The following is a 21,805-nucleotide window of genomic DNA, read 5'->3' as shown; positions in this document are numbered from 1 at the left end:
AAAATTATAAGACACTGATGAAAGAAATTAAAGATGATACAAATAGATGGAGAGATATACCATGCTCCTGGATTGGAAGAATCAATATTGTGAAAATGACTCTACTACTCAAAGCAATCTACAGATTCAATGCAATCCCTATCAAACTACCACTGGCATTTTTCACAGAACTAGAAAAAAAAATTTCAAAATTTGTTTGGAAAAACAAAAGACCCCGAATAGCCAAAGCAATCTTGAGAACGAAAAACAGAGCTGGACGAATCATGGTCCCTGACTTCAGACTATACTACAAAACTACAGTAATCAAGACAGTGTGGTACTGGCACAAAAACAGAAAGATAGATCAATGGAACAGGATAGAAAGCCCAGAGATAAACCCACGCACATATGGTCAACTTATCTTTGATAAAGGAGGCAGGAATGTACAGTGGAGAAAGGACAGCCTCTTCGATAAGTGGTGCTGGTAAAACTGGACAGGGACATGTAAAAGTATGAGATTAGATCATTCCCTAACACCATACACTAAAATAAACTCAAAATGGATTAAAGACCTAAATGTAAGGCCAGAAACTATCAAACTCTTAGAGGAAAATATAGGCAGAACACTCTATGACATAAATCACAGCAAGATCCTTTTGGACCCACCTCCTAGAGAAATGGAAATAAATACAATGATAAACAAATGGGACCTAATGAAACTTCAAAGCTTTTGCACAGCAAAGGAAACCATAAACAAGACCAAAAGACAACCGTCAGAATGGGAGAAAATATTTGCAAATGAAGCAACTGACAAAGGATTAATCTCCGAAATTTATAAACAGCTCATGCAGCTCAATAGCCAAAAACCAAACAACCCAATCCACAAATGGGCAGAAGACTTAAATAGGCATTTCTCCAAAGAAGATATACAGACTGCCAACAAACACATGAAAGAATGCTCAACATCATTAATCATTAGAGAAATGCAAATCAAAACTACAATGAGATATCATCTCACACCAGTCAGAATGGCCATCATCAAGAAATCTAGAAACAATAAATGCTGGAGAGGGTGTGGAGAAAAGGGAACACTCTTGCACTGCTGGTGGGAATATGAATTGGTACAGCCACTATGGAGAACAGTATGGAGGTTCCTTAAAAAACTAAAAATAGAACTACCGTATGATCCAGCAATCCCACTACTAGGCATATACCCTGAGAAAACCATAATTCAAAAAGAGACATGTACCAAAATATTCATTGCAGCTCTATTCACAATAGCCCAGAGCTGGAAACAACCTAAGTGTCCATCATCGGATGAATGGATAAAGAAGATGTGGCACATATATACAATGGAATATTACTCAGCCATAAAAAGAAATGAAACTGAGCTATTTGTAATGAGGTGGATAGACCTGGAGCCCCTCATACAGAGTGAAGTAAGTCAGAAAGAGAAAGACAAATACCATATGCTAACACATATATATGGAATTAAAAAAAAAATGTCATGAAGAACCTAGGGGTAAAACGGGAATAAAGACACAGACCTACTTGAGAATGGACTTGAGGATAAGGGGAGGGGGAAGGGTAAGCTGTGACAAAGCGAAAGAGAGGCATGGACATATATACACTACCAAACGTAAGATAGATAGTGGGAAACAGCCGCAGAGCACAGGGAGATCAGCTCGGTACTTTGTGACCGCCTGGAGGGATGGGATGGGGAGGGTGGGAGGGAGGGAGATGCATGAGGGAAGGGATGTGGGAACAGATGTATATGTATGACTGATTCACTTTGTTATAAAGCAGAAACTAATAAAAAATAGGAACATGCATATCGATAACTACCTAAAACATAAATTGATTAAATGCTCTAACCAAAAGATATAGACTGGTTGAATGAATACAAAAACAAGACCTGTATATATGGTGTCTACAAGAGACCCACTTCAGACCTAGTGACATATACAGACTGAAGGTAATTTCCATGCAAGTGGAAATCAAAAGAAAGCTGGAGTAGCAGTTCCCATATCACACAATATACTCTTTAAAATAAGCACTATTACAAGAGATAAAGAAGGACACTAGATAATGATCAAGGGATCAATCCAAAAGGAAGATATAATAATTGTAAATAGTTATGCACCCAACATTGGAGCACCTCAATACATAAGGCAAATACCGACAGCCATAAAATGGGAAAGTGATAGTAACTAAAATCACAGTAGGGGACCTTAACACCCCACTTTCACCAATGGACAGATCATCCAAAACAAAATTAAACAACGAAACACAAGCTTTAAATGATACATTAAACAAGGTGGACATAATTGATATTTATAGGACATTCCATCAAAAAAACAACAGAACACACTTTCTTCTCAAGTGCTCATGGAACATTCTCCAGGATAGATTATATCTTGGGTCACAAATCAAGCCTTGGAAAATTTAAGAAAATTGAAATTGTATCAAGTATCTTTTCCAACCACAACGCTATGAGACTAGATATCAATTCCAGGAAAAAAACCTGGAAAAAATAGAAACACATGGAGGCTAAACAATACACTACTTAATAACCAAGATATCACTGAAGAAATCAAAGAGGAAATCAAAAAAATACCTAGAAACAAATGACAATGAAACCACGATGACCCAAAACCTATGGGGTGCCGTGAAAGCAATTCTAAGAGCGAAGTTTATAACAATACAATCCTGCCTTAATAAACAAGAATCATCTCAAATAAACAATCTAAGCTTACACCTAAAGCAATTAGAGGAAGAAGAACCAACAAAAACCCAAATTTAGCAGAAGGAAAGAAATCATAAAGATCAAATCAGAAATAAATGAAAAATAAATGAAGGAAATGATAGCAAAGATCAGTAAAACTGAAAGGTGGTTCTTTGAGTAGATAAACAAAACTGATAAAACTTTAGCCAGACTCATCAAGAAAAAAGGGGAGAAGACACAAATCAGTGGAATTAGAAATGAAAAAGGGGAAGTACCAATTGACACTGCAGAAATACAAAGGACCATGAGAGCTTACTACAAGCAATTATATGCCAATAAGCCTGATACCCTGGAATAAACAGACACATTCTTAGAAAAGCACAGCCTTCCAAGACTGAACCAGGAATACATAAAAAAGTATAAACAGACAAATCACAAGAAATGAAATTGAGACTGTGATTAAAAATATTCCCACAAAATAAAAGCCCAGGAACACATGGCTTCACAAGCAAATTTTATCAAACATTTAGAGAAGAGCTAAGACTTATCCTTCTCAAACTCTTCCAAAATATAGCAGAGGAGGAACATTCCCAAAATTCATTCTATGAGGCCACTGTCACCCTGATACAAAAACAAGACAAATATGTCACAAAGAAAGAAAACTATAGGTGAATATCACTGGTGACTATAAATGCAAAATCCTCAACAAAATATTAGAAAACAGAATCCAACAGCACATGAAAAGGATCATACACCATGCTCTACTGGAGTTTATCCTAGGAATACAAGGATTCTCCAATATAAGACATCAATCAATGTGATACACCATATTAACAAATTGAAGGAGAAAAACCATATGATCATCTCAATAGATGCAGAGAAAGCTTTTGACAAAATTCAACACCCATTTATGATAAAAATCTTCCAGAAAGCAGGCATAGAGAGAACTTTTCTCAACATAATAAAAACCATATATGACAAACCCACAGCCAACATAGTCCTTACTGGTGAAAAAATGAAAACATTTACATGAAGATCAGGAAGAAGACAAGGTTGCCCACTCTCACAACTATTATTCAATATAGTTTTGGAAATTTTAGCCACAGCAATCAGAGAAGAAAAGGAAATAAAAAGAATTCAAATCAGAAAAGAAGAAGTAAAGCTGTCACTGTTTGCAGATGACATGATACTATACATAGAGAATCCTAAAGATGCCACCAGAAAACTACTAAAGCTAATCAATGAATTTGGTAAAGTAGCAGGATACAAAATTAATGTACAGAAATCTCTGACATTCCTATACACAAATGATGAAAAATCTGAAAGAGAAATTAAGGAAACACTGTCATTTACCACTACAACAAAAATAATAAAATATCTAGGAATAAACCTACCTAAGGAGACAAAAGACCTGTATGCAGAAAACTATGACACTGATGAAAGAAATTAAATATGATACAATGAGAGGGAGAGATGTGCCATGTTCTTGGATTGGAAGAATCAACATTGTGAAAATGAGTATACTACCCAAAGCAATCTACAGATTCAATGCAATCTCTATCCACAGCCAATGGCATTTTTCACAGAGCTAGGACAAAAATTTCACAATTTGTATGGAAACATGAAAGAACCCCAATAGACAAAGCAATCTTAAGAAAAACGGAGCTGGAGTCAAGCTCCCAGACTTCAAACTATACTACAAACTTACAGTAATCAAGATAGTATGGTATTGACATAGAAACAGAAATAGAGATCAATGGAGCAGTATATAAAGCCAAAAGAATATCCCATGCACCTATGGTCAGCTTATATTTGATAAAGGAGCCAAGAATATACAGTGGAAAAAAGACAGCCTCTTCAATAAGTGGTGCTGGGAAAACTGGACAGCTACATGTAAAAGAATGAAATTAGAACACTCCCTAACACCATATACAAAAATAAACTCAAAATAGATTAAAGACAAAAATGTAAGGCCAGACACTATCAAACTCTTAGAGGAAAACATACCAGAACACTCTATGACATAACAAGATCCTTTTTGACCCACCTCCTAGAGAAATGGAAATAAAAACAAAAATAAACAAATGGGACGTAATGAAAATTAAAAGCTTTCACACAGCAAAGGAAACCATACACAAGATGAAAAGACGACCCTTAGAATGGGAGAAAATATTTGCAAATGAAGCAACTGAGAAGGCATTAATCTCCAAAATATACAAGCAGCTCATGTAGTTCAATATCATACAAATAAGAATGTAATCCAAAAATGGGCAGAAGACCTAAAAAGACATTTCTCCAAAGATGATATACAGATTACCAACAAACACATGAAAGGATGCCCAACATCATTAATCATTAGAAAAATGCAAATCAAAACTACAATGAGGTAACACCTCACACTGGTCAGAATGGCCATCATCAAAAAATCTAGAAACAATAAATGCTGGAGAGGGTGTGGAGAAAAGGGAACCCTCTTGCACTATTGGTGGGAATGTAAACTGATACAGCCACTATGGAGAACAGTATGGAGCATCCTTAAAAAACTAAAAATAGAACTATCATACGCCCCAAGAAACCCACTACTGGGTATATACCCTGAGAATACCATAACATAAAAAGAGCCATGTACCACAAAATTCATTGCAGCACTATTTACAATAGTGAGGAGATGGAATCAACCTAAGTGTCCATTGACAGATGAATGGATAAAGAAAATGTGGCTCATATATACAATGGAATATTACTTAGCCATAAAAAGAAATGAGATTGAGTTATTTGTAGTGAGGTGGATGGACCTAGATTCTGTCATACAGAGTGAAGTAAGTCAGAAAGAGAAAAATAAATACTGTATGTTAACACATATATATGGAATTAAAAAAAATTGGTTTTGAAGAACATAGCGGGAGGACAGGAATAGAGATGAAGACATAGAGAATGGACTTCAGGACACAGAGAGGAAGAAGGGTAAGCTGGGACGAAATGAGAGAGTAGAATTGACATATATACACTATCAAATGTAAAATAGATAGCTTGTGAGAAGCAGCTGCATAGTACAATGGATTAGCTCGGTGCTTTGTGACCACCTAGAGGGGTGGGATAGGGAGGATGGGAGGGAAATGCAAGAGGGAGGAGATATGGGGATATGTGTATATGTAAAGGTGATTCACTTTGTTATAAAGCAGAAAACAACACACTATTGTAAAACAATTATACTTCAGTAAAGAAGTTAAATATAAATAAAATAAAATACAAAATTGTATCTCCCAAAAATAATTAATTTAATCAAGTGGAAAAAAATATATATATATATATACATACCAAATATGTTTATATGTCTTGATAATATATGAAGACTTTCTATTGATTAAGAAAAAATATGTCTAGGCCAATATTTTAATGATAATGAAGCATCACAACATTGAAGGACAAGTGTATGACTTTGGATAAGACAGAGCTGGAATCAAATGCCAGCTATACTACTTACTTAGTAGGTTCAGTTTGGACAGTTACATCCTTCTTTTGAGACATGATTCTCTGTTTCTAAAATGTCCATAAAATGCTTAATTATGGGGTGTTTTAAGGATTAAATTAGTTACTGCATATAACAACCTAGTATTCTACCTAGCATGGGATAAACATTCAAAATAGAAATTATAACATTATGATTCCACTGAAAGCATAACACCAACATCGCTCCAATTTTATCTTAAAACTTTCTCAGCCCTACTTTTATATATCCCCACAAGAAGCTATTTTTTTCCAATGAGCCTCAGTGTGTCCACTGGCACCCAGACATCACCAAAATCTTTTGACTAAAATCAATCTACCATTGCCTGATGAATCCATGTAATCTATATCCTGAATTTTAGACAAAATTCGTATTGGTAGTGTTAATTTATTTAGCCAGTTTTTGCAACTGTTCCTTTCAAGGTTTTAAAACCTACTCATCTTTTGTCTGTCACCTCACTTAATCGTTGTTTTCTGTTTAGTGCTTCTCTTTTCTGAGATAGCATTGTTTCATATGAGGAAAGCTGGCCAGAAAGTCTTTCCAAAAAAGGCGGAAAGGGTAGAGATACAGATTCTTACACATTGGTCATCACAGTTACCCTTTTTGAATTATTTCATTAAAAGTAGTTTCATCTTCATATCCTTATTGTGGTTTATTTCATGAAAATCTGAGTTGCTGTAATATTGGGGGGGGGTTTGCATGTTAAAATTTGATCTGACTAATTTAATTATTTATATTGAATTAACCTTGTAAGACTATTGCTCTATAACTCCTTGTCACAAGGATGACTTTATGGAAGGAAATGATACTAAAACAGTGATTTGGAACCTAATAAAAATGAGAGTTTCTGAAGTAATTTCTTCCATTCCATAATAATAGAAAATTAACTGAATATATTTTCTATCAATATATTCAACTTAATTTATATTATCAAAATTATGTTTGATGTTTTAAGTAGTGAATATTTTTGAATTGTTTACTTCTTTCATTTCTATTTTCTATATTTTTATTAAATATTATTTCTAAGAGAAAAGCCATTTTCATGAAATTATGAAGCTGTATGTGACATTTTCGGGAATGGTTAGTTAAAATCATTAAGGAGCTAATTTTTAGTTTTACAACTTATTTACAGTACAGCTTCTTATTGGCTAGTTACCTAGAAGACCTATGATCAGTGAAGCACAATCTCTTAGAAGCATACTTAGAAAATTATATCTACCATATAGTGAGTTCTAGAAGTCTCATCACTACCATCTACCTAGGAATATTCTTCTAACAGTCACATCAATAAAGTTAATGGATTAAGCTATGGATCCCTGAAAATTCCATTAACCAGGCATAATAATCCCCCAAAGGCTGCTGAGAATTTGCAAAAGGCAGAAATTCGTTGAATTTTAAGCACAAAGATGAATAAAAATGGGAAAATAATTTTAAAAATCTTATTTTACCAACTTTTTTTGTGCATTACTTAAATGATGGTGTTGATCTATATAGTTCTTGCTATCATCTTTGTTATAATTCCATTAGAAACCTCTGATGTAACTAGGCTGGATTACAAAATTATGTTCTAACATCTCTTATTAACACTTTCTTCCACCCAACTTCATTTACATCACCTCAGAGGAATGCCCCATTTTCCTTATTAACTATTCAAACATCTTCACATTTAAATTTAAGGAACTGAGAGTCTGATCTCTACTGACATTTTCAGGCTCCTCTCCCCACCACATCTCAGTTCCCACAAGCCTTGCTAAATGTACATCATTTCTTTGAATGTGCTCTGCCATCTCTCTCCTTCAGGTCTTTCCACACTTCTGCTATGACATTCTTTCCCTTCTAAATAAACCTGGCTGTCTCATACTCACCATTCAAATGTCAGCTTAGACATAATTTTCTGCACTAGGTACTAACCTTTGCTTGGTGCCATTATTCCAAGACAGATGTTGTTCTTATGAGCTCCTGTAAAATACTGTTCTACTTCTACTAGTGTGTAATTGCCTGTTTAATTGTGTGTACCCCTTACCAGATGGCAAAATACCTTGTTCATCCTTGAATCCCCAGCCAACAGCACAATGCCTGACACAGTAGTCAAAAAGTAGTCAGAGAACAGATGAGTAACTTCATGAGGAAACATTTCTTTGTTGTTTTTTTGGTTTTTTTTTAAAGAAAGGAGAGTAAAATTCTTCAATGAAAATGTGATTTTTTTATTTTTTTAGTTCTACAAGATAGTGTAAGAGTAGATAAATATCACTCTATTGACTATACATTTTACAAATGACTCAACTGTCCTTGTTTATATTGAACATCATTCCTAGGCTCAGAAATCATTCAAGAGTATTAAAATAAGCTAGAAACATAATTGTAGCCTAACACTCAAATCTGATGAAACTAGAGGATATTTGTAACCTTGACTTATGTGAAGAGTAAAAGTGAATGAATGAGGGTTACAGAGGATAACATGGATAAGAACCAAATTGTTTCACATGATAGAAGTTAAGAAAATCTCAGAAACTGGAAGAAAAATCTTCTGCAGAATATGAGGGCAAGGTGGAGGAAGAAATTGCTTAAATGTCTATTAATGGAGTAGAATGGGGTCAGGTCCCCAAAAACACCCAGTGTGACCTGGATACATCCCTCTTCACCACCAGTCCTAGAAAATATATCTGAGAACCTGAACTTGAGAGGTTTCAGCGAAAAGCAGATATAAAGAATAGGGCAAGAGAGCATAAATGAAGGTTACCATAATAAACTGTATGGCCCCAGCTGCCTTCTCTCACTAGGGACTGAGAAGTCATGTGGGGCTCTTTACTGCTCCCCTTATTCCCCTTCTTTTCCACTCACTCCCTCAATCTTGTCACAAGAAAGTAGAAGATTTCTCTCTGTAGAAACAGAATGGCTTTAGAAGATTGGCTTAGAGGAACAACAATGTGCAGAGAGGAGACCCACTAAAGAAAGCAGATGGTAAAACTATTTAACCATGTGACAAACTGGTCCACCCATGGGAAAATTTCATTTGCTTTTTAGATATTTAATTTTAAATATGATTTTTTTAAAAGCCTCTAAAATGAAGCAGGGAGGAAACAAAAGGAAACCATGAGAGGAATTAAGCAGATTAAATTTTCAAAAAAATTGATTTATCAGAAAGATAAGATACTTCATTGTGAAACAAGAATAAGCCACTATAAAAAGAAACAAATAAAACAAGAACTAACAATTGACAATTAAAGATATAAAAGTCAAAATGTTACAAAAATTTACTGGATAGAGATTAGAAGTTAAAGTTGACCTTCCAGAGGGTAAAAGAAAGGCTAAAAGAGTTGAGAAGTAAGGAAAAAAGTTAACAAGTTGAAGGAGCAATAGCAAAATCTCTCTAATTAAGAGTTCCAAAGAACTCAGTGTGGAGGAAATTTCTAATGAGATAATATTAGAACAAAAAGTCATAAATCTCCACATGGAAATAGCCTACCAGGTCCAAACAGTGAATAAAAAGTAAATGCATCATTTAACACAATTTTGAAATTTCAGATCACCAAAGTTAAGTATTTTGACTTTCACAGGTTAAAAATAAGGTCATGATCTTTCGAGTTCAAGATGGAGTAGTAGAAGTACGTGCTCTCACTCCCTCTTGAGAGAGCACCAGTATCACAACGAATTTCTGAATCATCATCGACAGGAAGACACTGGAACTCATCCAAAAAGATACCCCACATCCAAAGACAAAGGAAAAGCTACAATGAGATGGTAGGAGGGGTGCAATCACAATAAAATCAAATCCCATAACTGCTGGGTGGGTGACTCACAGATTGGAGAACACTTATACCACAGAAGTCCACCCACTGGAGTGAAGGTTCTGAGCACCACGTCAGGCTTCCCAACCTGGGGGTCTGATAATGGGAGGAGGAATTCCTAGAGAATCAGACTTTGAAGGCTAGTAGGATTTGATTGCAGGACTTTGGCAGGACTGGGGGAAACAGAGACTTCACTCTTGGAGGGCACACACAAAGTAGTGTGCTCACTGGGACCCAGGAGAAGAAACAGTGACCCCATAGGAGACTAGATCAGACCTACCTGCTAATGCTGGAGGGTCTCCTGCAGAGGCAGGGGGTAGCTGTGTCTCACTGTGAGGACAAGGACACTGGCAGCAGAAGTTCTAGGAAGTACTCCTTGGTATGAGCCCTCTCAGAGTATGCCATTAAACCCACCAAAGAGACAGGGAAGGCTCCAGTGTTGGGTCACCTCAGGTGAAAAAACCAACACAGAGTGGAGTGAGCCCAGTCCCACCCATCAACAGAAAAGCAGATTGAAATTTTACTGAGCTCTGCCCACCTGAGCAACAGCTAACTCTACCCACCACCAGCCCCTCCCATTAGGAACTTTGCACAAGCCCCTTATATAGCCTAATCAACCAGAGGGTAGACAGCAGACACAAGGAGGACTACAATCCTGCAGCCTGTGGAAATAAAACCACATTCACAGAAAGATAGAAAAAATGAAAAGGCAGAGTGCTATGTCAGATGAAGGAACAAGATAAAACCCCAGAAAAACAACTAAATGAAGGGGAGATAGGCAAACTTCCAGAAAGAAGAATTCAGAATAATGATAATGAAGATGATCCAGGACCTCAGGAAAAGAATGGAGGCAAAGATCAAGAAGATGCAAGAAATGTTTAACAAAGACCTAGAAGAATTAAAGAACAAACAGAGATGAACAATAAAATAACTGAAATGAAGAATACACTAGAAGGAATCAAGAGCAGAATAACTGAGGCAGAAGAATGGATAAGTGACCTGTAAGACTGAATGGTGGAATTCACTGCTGCATAACAGAATAAAGGAAAAAGAATGAAAAGAAATGAAGACAGGAGCTTCCCTGGTGGCACAGTGGTTGAGAGTCCACCTGCCGATGCAGGGGACACAGGTTCGTGCCCCAGTCCAGGAGGATCCCACATGCCATGGAGCAGCTAGACCCGTGAGCCATGGCCACTGAGCCTGCTCATCCGGAACCTGTGCTCCACAATGGGAGAGGCCACAACAGTGAGAGGCCTGCGTACCACAAAAAAAAAAAAAAAAAGAAAAGAAATGAAGACAGCCTAAGACACCTCTGGGACAATATTATACACACCAACATTCATATTTTAGTGTTCCCAGAAGGAGAAGACAGAAAGAAAGGACCAGAGAAAATATTTGAAGAGATTATTGATGAGAAGTTCCCTAACATGGGAAACGAAATAGCCACCCAAGTCCAGGAAATTCAGAGAGCTCCATGCAGTATAAACCCAAGGATAAACACACTGAGACACATAATAATAAAATTGCAAAAAAATTAAAGACACAGAAAAATTATTGACAGCAGCAATGGAAAAATGACAAATAATATACAAGGAAACTCCCATAAGGTTAAGAGCAGATTTCTCAGCAGAAACCCTCCAAGCCAGAAGGGAGTGGCATAACATATTTAAAGTGATGAAAGGGAAGAACGTACAACCAAGATTACTCTAGCTGGCTAGGATCTCATTCTGATTTGATGGAGAAATCAAAAGCTTTACAGACAAGCAAAAGCTAAGAGAATTCAGCACCACCAGACCAGCTCTACAACAAATGCTAAAGGAACTTCTTTAAATGCGAAACAAAAGAGAAGAAAAGGACCTACAAAAACAAATCCAGAACAATAAGAAAATGGTCATAGGAACATACATATCGATAATTACCTTAAACGTGAATGGATTAAATGCTCCAACCAAAAGACACAGGCTTGTCAAATGGATACAAATAGAAGACCCATATATACGCTTTCTACAGGAGACCTACTTCAGACCTAGGGACACATATAGACTGAAAGAGAGGGGATGGAAAAAGATATTCCATGCAAATTGAAATCAAGGGAAATTTGGAGTAGCGATACTCATATCAGGAAAAAACAGACTTTAAAATAAAGAATGTTTCAAGAGACAAGGAAGGACACTACAAAATGATCAATCCTAGAAGAAGATATAACAATTATAAACATATATGTACCCAACATAGGAGCAGCTCAATACATAAGGCAACTGCTAACACCCATAAAAGTGGGAATCAACAGTAATGCAATAATAGTGGGGGACTTTAACACCTCTCTTACACCAATGGGCAATTCATCCAAACGGAAAATTAATAAGGAAACACAAGCTTTAAAAGACACAATTGACCACATAGATTTAATTGATATGTATAGGACATTCCATCCAAAAACAGCAGATTACACTTTCTTCTGAAGTACACACACAATATTCTCCAGGACAGATCACATCTTGGGTCACACAAATCAAACCTCAGTAAATTTAAGAAAATAGAAATCATATAAAGCATCTTTTCTGACCACAAGGCTATGAGATTAGAAATCATTTACAGGGAAAAAAAAAACGTATAAAAACACAAACACATGGAGGCTAAACAATACGTTACTAAATAACCAAGAGATCACTGAAGAAATCAAAATGTAACTAAAGACACATGAAAATGAAAACACGATGATTCAAAACCTATGGGATGCAGCAAAAGCAATTCAATTTATAGCAATAAAAGCCTACCTCAAGGAACAAGAAAACTCTCAAATAAAGAATCTAAACTTGGGCTTCCCTGGTGGCACAGTGGTTGAGAGTCTGCTTGCCGATGCAGGGGACACCAGTTCATGCCCCAGTCCAGAAAGATCACACATGCTGTGGAGCAGCTAGGCCCATAAACCATGGACGCTGAGCCTGCGCGTCTGGAGCCTGTGCTCCACAACAGGAGAGGCCACAACAGTGAGAGGCCCGCATACCAGAAAAAAAAAAAAAAAGAATCTAACCTTACACATAAAGGAACTAGAGAAAGAAGAGCAAACAAAACCCAAAGATAGCAGAAGGAAAGAAATCATAAAGATCAGAGCAGAAATAAATGAAATAGAAACAAAGAAAACAATAACAAAAATCAATAAAACTAAAAGCTGGTTCTTTGAGAAGATAAACAAAATTAATCAACCATTAGCCAGACTCACCAGGAAAAAGAGGGAGAGGACTCAAATCAACAAAATTAGAAATAAAAAAGGAGAAGTTACAACACACACTGCAGAAATACAAAGCATCCTAAGAGACTACTACAAGCAACTATATGCCAATAAAATGAACAACCTGGAAGAAATGGACAATTTTTTAGAAATGTGTAACCTTCCATGACTGAACCAGGAAGAAATAGAAAATATGAACAGACCAATCACAAGCAATGAAATTGAGCCTTTGATTAAAAATCTTCCAACAAACAAAAGTCCAGGACCAGATGGCTTCACAGGTGAATTCTATCAAACATTTAGAGAAGACCTAACACCCATCCTTCTCCAACTCTTCCAAATAATTGCAGAGGAAGGAATACTCCCAAACTCATTCTATGAGGCCACCATCATCCTGATCCAAAACCAGACAAAGATATTACAAAAAAAGAAAATTACAGACCAGTATCACTCATGAATATAAATGTAAAAATCTTCAATAAAATATTAGCAAACACAATCCAAAAACACATTAAAAGGATCATAAACCAATATCAAGTGCTGTTTATCCCAGCTGCAAGGATTGTTCAATATAGGCAAATTAATAAATGTGATACACCATATTAACAAATTTAAGGAGAAAAAACATATGATAATTTCAATAGATGCAAAAAAAGCTTTTGACAAAATTCAACACCCATTTATGATAAAACTCTCCAAAAATGGGCCTAGAGGGAGCCTACTTCAACATAATAAAGGCCATATATGAAAAAACCACAGCAAAAATCATTCTCAATGGTGAAAAAATTAAGCATTTCCACTAAGATCAGGAACAAGACAAGGATGTCCACTCTCACCACTATTACTCAACATAATTTTGGAAGTCCTAGCCCCAGCCATCAGAGAAGAAAAAGAAATAAAAGGAATAAAAGTTGGAAAAGAAGAAGTAAAACTGTCACTGTTTGCAGATGACATGATACTATACATAGAGAATCATAAATATGCCACCAGAAAACTACTAGAGCTAATCAATGAATTTGGTAGTGCTGCAGGATACAAAGTTAATACACAGAAAACTCTTGCATTCCTATACACTAATGATGAAAAATCTTAAAGAGAGATTAAGGAAACATTCTCATTTACAATTGCAACAAAAAATAATAAAATACCTAGGAATAAACATACCTAAGGAGACAAAAGACCTGTATGAATAAAACTATAAGAAAACGATGAAAGAAATTAAAGATGATACAAACAGATGGAGAGATATACCATGTTCTTGGATAGGAATAATCAATATTGTGAAAATGCTATACTATCCAAAGCAATCTACAGATTCAATGCAATCCCTACCAAATTACCAATGGCATTTTTTACAGAACTAGAACAAAAAGTCTTAAAATTTGTATGGAGACATAAAAGACTCTGACCAGCCAAAGCAGTCTTGAGGGAAAAAACAGAGCTGGAGGAATCAGACTCCCTGACTTCGGACTATATTACAAAGCTACAGTAATGAAGACAATATGGTACTGGCACAAAAACAGAAATATTGATCAATGGAACAGCATAGAAAGCCCAGACATAAACCCATGCACCTGTGGTCAACTAATCTATGACAAAGGAGGCAAGGTTATATAATGGAGAAAAGACAGCCGCTTCAATAAGTGCAGCTGGGAAAACTGGACAGCTACATGTAAAAGAATGAAATTAGAACACTTCCTAACACCATACACAAAAATAAACTCAAAATGGATTAGAGTCCTAAATGTAAGACTGGACACTATAAAACTCTTAGAGGAAAACAAAGGAAGAACACTCTTTGACATAAACCACAGCAAGACCTTTTTTGACCCACCTCCTATAGTAATGGAAATAAAAGCAAAAATAAACAAACAGGACCTAATGAAACTTAAAAGCTTTTGCACAGCAAAGGAAACCCTAAACAAGGTGAAAAGACAAACCTCAGAATGGGAGAAAATATTTCAAATGAATCAATGGACAAAAGATTAATCTCCAAAATATATAAACAGCTCATGCAGCTCACTATTTAAAAAAAAAAAAAAAAACATGCAACCCAATCCCTTTATGGGTGGAAGACCTAAATAGACATTTCTCATAGAAGACATACAGATGGCCAAGAAGCACATGAAAAGCTGCTCAACATCACTACTTATTAGAGAAATGCAAATCAAAACTACAATGAGGTATCACCTCACACCAGTTGGAATGGACATCATCAGAAAATCTACAAACAACAAATGCTGGAAAGGGTGTGGAGGAAAGGGAACCCTCTTGCACTGTTGGTGGGAATGTAAATTGATACAGCCACTATGGAGAACAGTATGGAGGTTCCGTTAAAAAACTAAAAATAGAATACCATATGACCCGGCTATCCCACTACTAGGCATATACCCAGAGAAAACCATAATTCAAAAGGACTTATGCACCCCAATGCTCATTGCAGCACTATTTACAATAGCCAGGTCATGGAAGCAACCTAAATGCCCATCATCAGATGAATGGGTAAAGATGTGGTACATATATACAATGGAATATTTCTCAGCCATAAAAAGGAATGAAATTAGGTCATTTGTAGAGAGGTGGATGAATTGAGAAACTGCCAAACAGAGTGAAGTAAGTCAGAAATAGATAGACAAATGTCGTATATTAACACATATATGTGAAACCAAGAAAAATGGTACAGATGAACTGGTTTTCAGGGCAGAAATTGAGACGGAGATGTAGAGGACAAACGTATGGACACCAAGGGGGAAAGTTGCGGGGGGTGGGGGGATAGTTGTGCTGTGATGAGTTGGGAGACTGGAATTGACATATATACATTAATATGTATAAAATCGGTAACTAATAAGAACCTGTTGTATAAATAATAAATATAATAAAATTCAAACAAAAATGTCATGGTAAAATAGTTAAGAATTGCATTAGGGGCCTCCCTGGTGGCGCAGTGGTTGAGAGTCCGCCTGCTGATGCAGGGGATACGGGTTCGTGCCCCTGTCTGGGAGGATCCCATATGCCGCAGAGCGGCTGGGCCCGTGAGCCATGGCCGCTGAGCCTGTGCGTCCGGAGCCTGTGCTCTGCAATGGGAGAGGCCACAACAGTGAGAGGCCCGCGTACCGCAAAAAAAAAAAAAAAAAAAAAAAGAATTGCATTAAATTACTCAGAAACATGGAGAAGTTTTAAGAGAGCCCAGATTTCAAAAGGCTGAGGTAAATTATTTTTATCTTATACTCCTCAAATTATAAAAACCATAAACCAAGAAAAAGAGTAAAATAAAGACAATTTCAGAAATTGTCAAAAAAAATTTTCCCCACTCACCCTTTTTTAGGAAGATATTAGAAGATGTGCTTGATCAAAACATCGAGGTAAAGCAATAAATAGGAATCCCAGGGTATCCCCAAAATGATGTACAAGAATGTAAAATTGTAATAATGTCAACAAATAATATAAAAATATTATAAATGGGTAATATCAGTGCATTGAAATATTAACAAATAATATAATAAAAACCAGCCTCTCTACAAATAGTTTTTATAAAAAGTTGAAAGCAGTAAATTCAAAGCACAGAATACATTTTTTAAAAAGTGGAACAAGAGAATGGAGAGCCACGATAATATTATGTTCTATTACAAGCTTTTCAACATGAGTTTCTATTTAAAAATGCACAAGTATTAATATAAAAATGAAAAAAATCAATTACAAAGAAAATCATCTTTGCCATTTTCCATTCTCTAGTCAAAGAAGTCAGATGTGATTGAAGGATAGAACTCTTTCTAAAGAATACCTAAAAATGCATGTCAGCAGTTGAAGTCCAAGTACACAATACCTTGAAAACACAGCATATTAACAAATAACAAAGGTTAAATTTGCCAGAATGGTGTTTTCTGTGATGTATATAGTTGTTGATTGATAAAACTTATAAACCTTCTTTTATTGAACTTATTCATAAAATGTTCTTTCAAGCAAATACTGTACTTTTGATACAAGTATTCTCTTTAATTCTGCAAAGATTTAAGTCTGATTCAAAATTAAAACCACAGAATTTAAACATAGCAAAAAGAAACCTTGAAATTTCATCTGTTAATTGTGCATAAAAATATAATGCTTCATGCTAATTACAATGACTTAAGACAGACTTATAAAACGCATTTCTTTACAGTTCACCTGGGTTAAAATTCTTAGATATACATGTTGATCTAGAGCAAAGTACAATAGAGAAAATTTAAAAATGTAAACAACACTGTAAATCAGGGACACCAATTACGTGTCTTGAATGAAGATAAATTTGGAGCAGCACCCTCTTCAACTCCTGGAGGGGCATTTAACAATATTCTTAACAGGAAGGCAAACAATCCTTCCTGTCACAGAAAAGAGCTCTTTTATAACAGAGCTATGCCACAGCCATTTCAGGATTCTTTGTTTGAAACTGGAATGTAAAACATCCAATATCTTGAGGCAAGTTCACTTAAATCAAAGGAATTTTAGACTTTGCACAATGCATCAACTGTATTATTAAAGAATAGATAGAACCTACTCTCTCCTGCTTCACCTTTGCAATTCAGGACTGTCTGCTCACAGGGTAAAATATTTTGATCATGGGAAGTGCCTTCTCACATCTCAACATTACTGAATAAAATAAAGCTACTTTCCCCACATGTGCGACAGAGAAGAAGGATGATTCTGCATGGCAAATTGCTTTAATAAGTGACGAGGAAAAATAGATTTCAAAGAAGTCACCCTACCTAAGATAATTATTTTTGCTATTTTTTCTCCACCATAATTCTCCCACAAACTCAGCTGGAGAAATTTCCATTTAATTAGCAATATTACTGATCAGAATACTTTGTATTTAGGCATTGTTTAACATAGACTTTAGAGAATCTTAAGATGTTATTGAGTTTTTATTGTTATATCAGAAGAAACAGACAAATTAATGGTATAATGAAATGTACCACAAACTATATACTTCACCCTCCCAGCTTTATTATTTAGAAAGAATGGCCATAGAGAAATCAGTATGCCGTGCTAAATAGTTTCTATTTTATCCTTGTACCTTGTCAGGAGCTAATGGAATGGAAAGGACTAAGGTTGGAGTTTATATTATGTCTCTCAAATGTCTATTTTCACTTTCTTCCCTTAATTAGTAAAGGACTGTATTTCTTTGCCTGCCTTCACACAGAGATACCTATGAAATTAGGTTCTGGACAATGGGATATGAGCAAACGTGACATATGTGAGTTCCAAGACACGGCCTTAAAATATGAGGAAATAATCTAAAAAAAGAGTGGGTATATGTATAACTGAATCACTTTGCTGTACAGCTAAAAGTAACACAACATTGTAAATCAACTCTACTCCAATATTTTTTTTTAATGTAGAACTGGAAAATAAACAAACAAACAAACAAAAAAAAACAGTCGCTTACCTCCATCCCTTTTCTCCCTTCGTGAGGAGTGGCATGCTATTCTGGTCACATGAGCCAGATATAATCATGTGTATGAGAGCTATACCTGAGAGGAAATAAGACCAAAATTGTAGAGAGAATCTCCATCCCTGGAAGGATTGGGGAGGAGCAGCCTAACTCTTTTTAGACCATTTACCAATCCCAAAACTATTATGTTGAGAAAGATATTAAGATCTATTTTATTTAATCCACTGTATTTGGGGGTTTATTAATTGTAGAAATTTAGTTTACAGCCTATGCAATTAGAAAATAATGATACTTGGCAATAAGGTATGTTTGTAACAAAAAGTCTAAAGCATGTGACATTGGCTTAATAATCACAAGCTGAACAGTCAGGATATTGACACAACAGGCTAGAAAGCTTTTCATCCTCTTCAGCTGTGGAAAACATTGTTAAAGTAGCCGCCTTTGACAATTTGGAAGGCAGATCACATTTCTACATAACCTGGAACTCTATAAAAGGTTATAAAATATTAGAATATCCCTGTTTTTTATCTTGTAGTTATTAGCAAAATATCATCAGAAATACGGACTTTAACTATAATTGCACTGAAGCAGAAATGTCAAGGTGTATAGTTCTTCTATGGAAGATTCTTTTGGACCATGTCCTGCACTATAAAGTAACTGGGAGATCAGTTTTTTGAGGTTTTGCCATGGTGTCAATGACCAACTACTTCTTAACCCCAAACAGCAGGATATATAATTGTGACTCCAAGTTTGTCTCAGAGATTCTATTTAAATGTCCTTCACTACCCAGTGGGAATTAGCTTAGTAGCATATATTAGATTCAGGTTGTTCCAGTTTCACAAAACATCTTATGCCAAATGCCTTTAAGGTAATCGCACACAGCCTGAAAGAGAAGAGGATATTCTGAACACAGATATGTAAGGCTTAGGAAATATGTGTAGATGAACTATTTGGTTATAGGCGCTTGTAAATGGAACTAATTGAAATCATATATTTGGAAGCCGACACAGCTGAAATATTTTGCCAAATAAACCACTGTCCTGGCCTGAAAAAGTCTATGTCTCTTCAACTTCAAAAAAATACTGGGGCCACCAAATCTCTACCAGCATGAAGCTGAGTAGGCCTTAGTAGGACATATTCTCCAATGCCAACTACAGAGGTGGCCATGGAAAATAATAATAAATAAGCAACAGCAACTGAGGTAGCAGATGGTCTTCCTAGCTGCCAAAGAATGATTTTTCATAATTTTTGCCAAGCAGAATTTGATAACTATCTTGGAATGATGAATGTTACAAGTTCCATGTTCTTTTAGTTCTTTCAATGAAGAATTATTGTAATAACTCTTCTCAGACTCCACCATTGTAAATTGAGCATGAGGGGAGTAAAGAAATCCATGTGTTAAACTAGGAGCCACATTTGGACCTGATGGATGGACTATTCCTTACCCAGAGATCTTGGATAGACCTTGAGCTGGGTGGAGAACCTTGATAGGATGTTGAGATGTCTTCACAGTGTGTATTTGTGTTGGTGTGTCTGTGTGTGTATGTACTGGGAATATGTTTCATGCATGAGAAGGAAGTTGCTTTTGTGTTCATAGGGGTTGGCTGTGGAAAATGTTGCTTCTTGAAATAGAATGCTTGTCATCTAGAGATTGCATTCAAGCATGAATAAGTTCTGGTCAATGGCAGATAAAGAAAACTTATGTGTGCAAATTATAGGTCATGTCTTAAAAGGAAGCTGCTTACTCTCCATTCTGTTTTTTCTCCTTCCCTGATATCAGAAACACAGAAACGGTGGTGTGAAGAGACATTCTAATGAATGATGAACACCACAATAAAAACGTCCTAAATGGTCAGTTACCCTGTGAGTAGAAAAGCCTATGCATCATATTATTTGAGAGATAAATGAGTTTTTATCTTATGTGAATCACTGCATTTTCAGATGTCCTTTTAACCATAGCATCCTTTACTCATCCAGGAGAGAATAAATATGAGATTTAAAATTTAAGAAGCTTAAAAAAAAAAAAAAGGTACCTCTAACTATAGACTCCGTGACAGACTGGTAGGAGATAGAGATTCCAATTAAATGCCTAGAAATAGCCCTTGTGAGAAATGTGAGCTTAAAGATATAACACAATGACAATAGCAATGAAGATGAAGAGATGCTTTGGTAGACACTGGAGAAGTAAAAGTGACCAGACATGTTTAATTAATTAAAGATGGAAGTTGAGAAATGGAGTAAGTTTTAGACGACTCTAAATTTTTTCAGTAAATGCCTACCATATGCCTGGAACTTGGTTATTTGCTGTGTATAAAAAATTTCTTTACTGAAGAAATTCATTATTTTGTTTACCAGATAAGAACAAACACACACACACATGTATATTAAAAAAAATAAGGCAATATTTGTTTAACCAAAGAATGAAAGTCTATAAAGGTTGTGTGATTTCAGCAGAGAAACTCTTATAAGAGGAGACTTCATAAAGAATGTCCAACTTAAGTTAGTCCTAAAATGATGAATCAAATTAAGATAGAAAAGAAAGCAGATGGAAAAGATAAGCTAGCCGTCTTACTAATGGATAATATTAGTTACTCAGAAAGCCCCAGTTTGAAAATCTGTATTTAATTTGTTACAGAGTTTGTCCATTTGTCAATCCATGAGCTACTTTTTTTTAATACTTTGGTAAAGTTGAGGAAAATGCTGTTATTCTGATACACACACACACACATTCCATCTCTAAGTATTCTGATTCACATATTTTATTAACTTTGTACATTAAAAAAGTAAATTGCTTAATAGTAGTGACAGGTTTATGTTATTTTAAGATTTGGCATTATATTTTCCATGGTGTGAATCATCACCAAAGATTCTAAGTATCAAACTGTTGTTATGTTTCCTTTATTCTGATTTAATTAGGATCATGAAATAATCCTTGTAGTGTATTTTTGGCAATAATAATATATACCATTTATTGAATGCAGATCCTGTTCTAATAACTTCATGTGGATTCACTCATTTAAGGAAGAAAAATGGAAGGAAGGAAGAAAAGAAGGAAGATCAGTAAAGGTGTATTTCATAAGATTATCTCATAGGACTAAGTTTCTTGGATGACTGTGTATTCTTCAGTGTGTGTAGACAAATGCAC

Source organism: Hyperoodon ampullatus (genome assembly GCF_949752795.1).
Source record: "Hyperoodon ampullatus genome assembly, chromosome: 16".
Classification (NCBI taxonomy): domain Eukaryota; kingdom Metazoa; phylum Chordata; class Mammalia; order Artiodactyla; family Ziphiidae; genus Hyperoodon; species Hyperoodon ampullatus.
Note: the sequence above shows the minus strand (reverse complement) of the source record.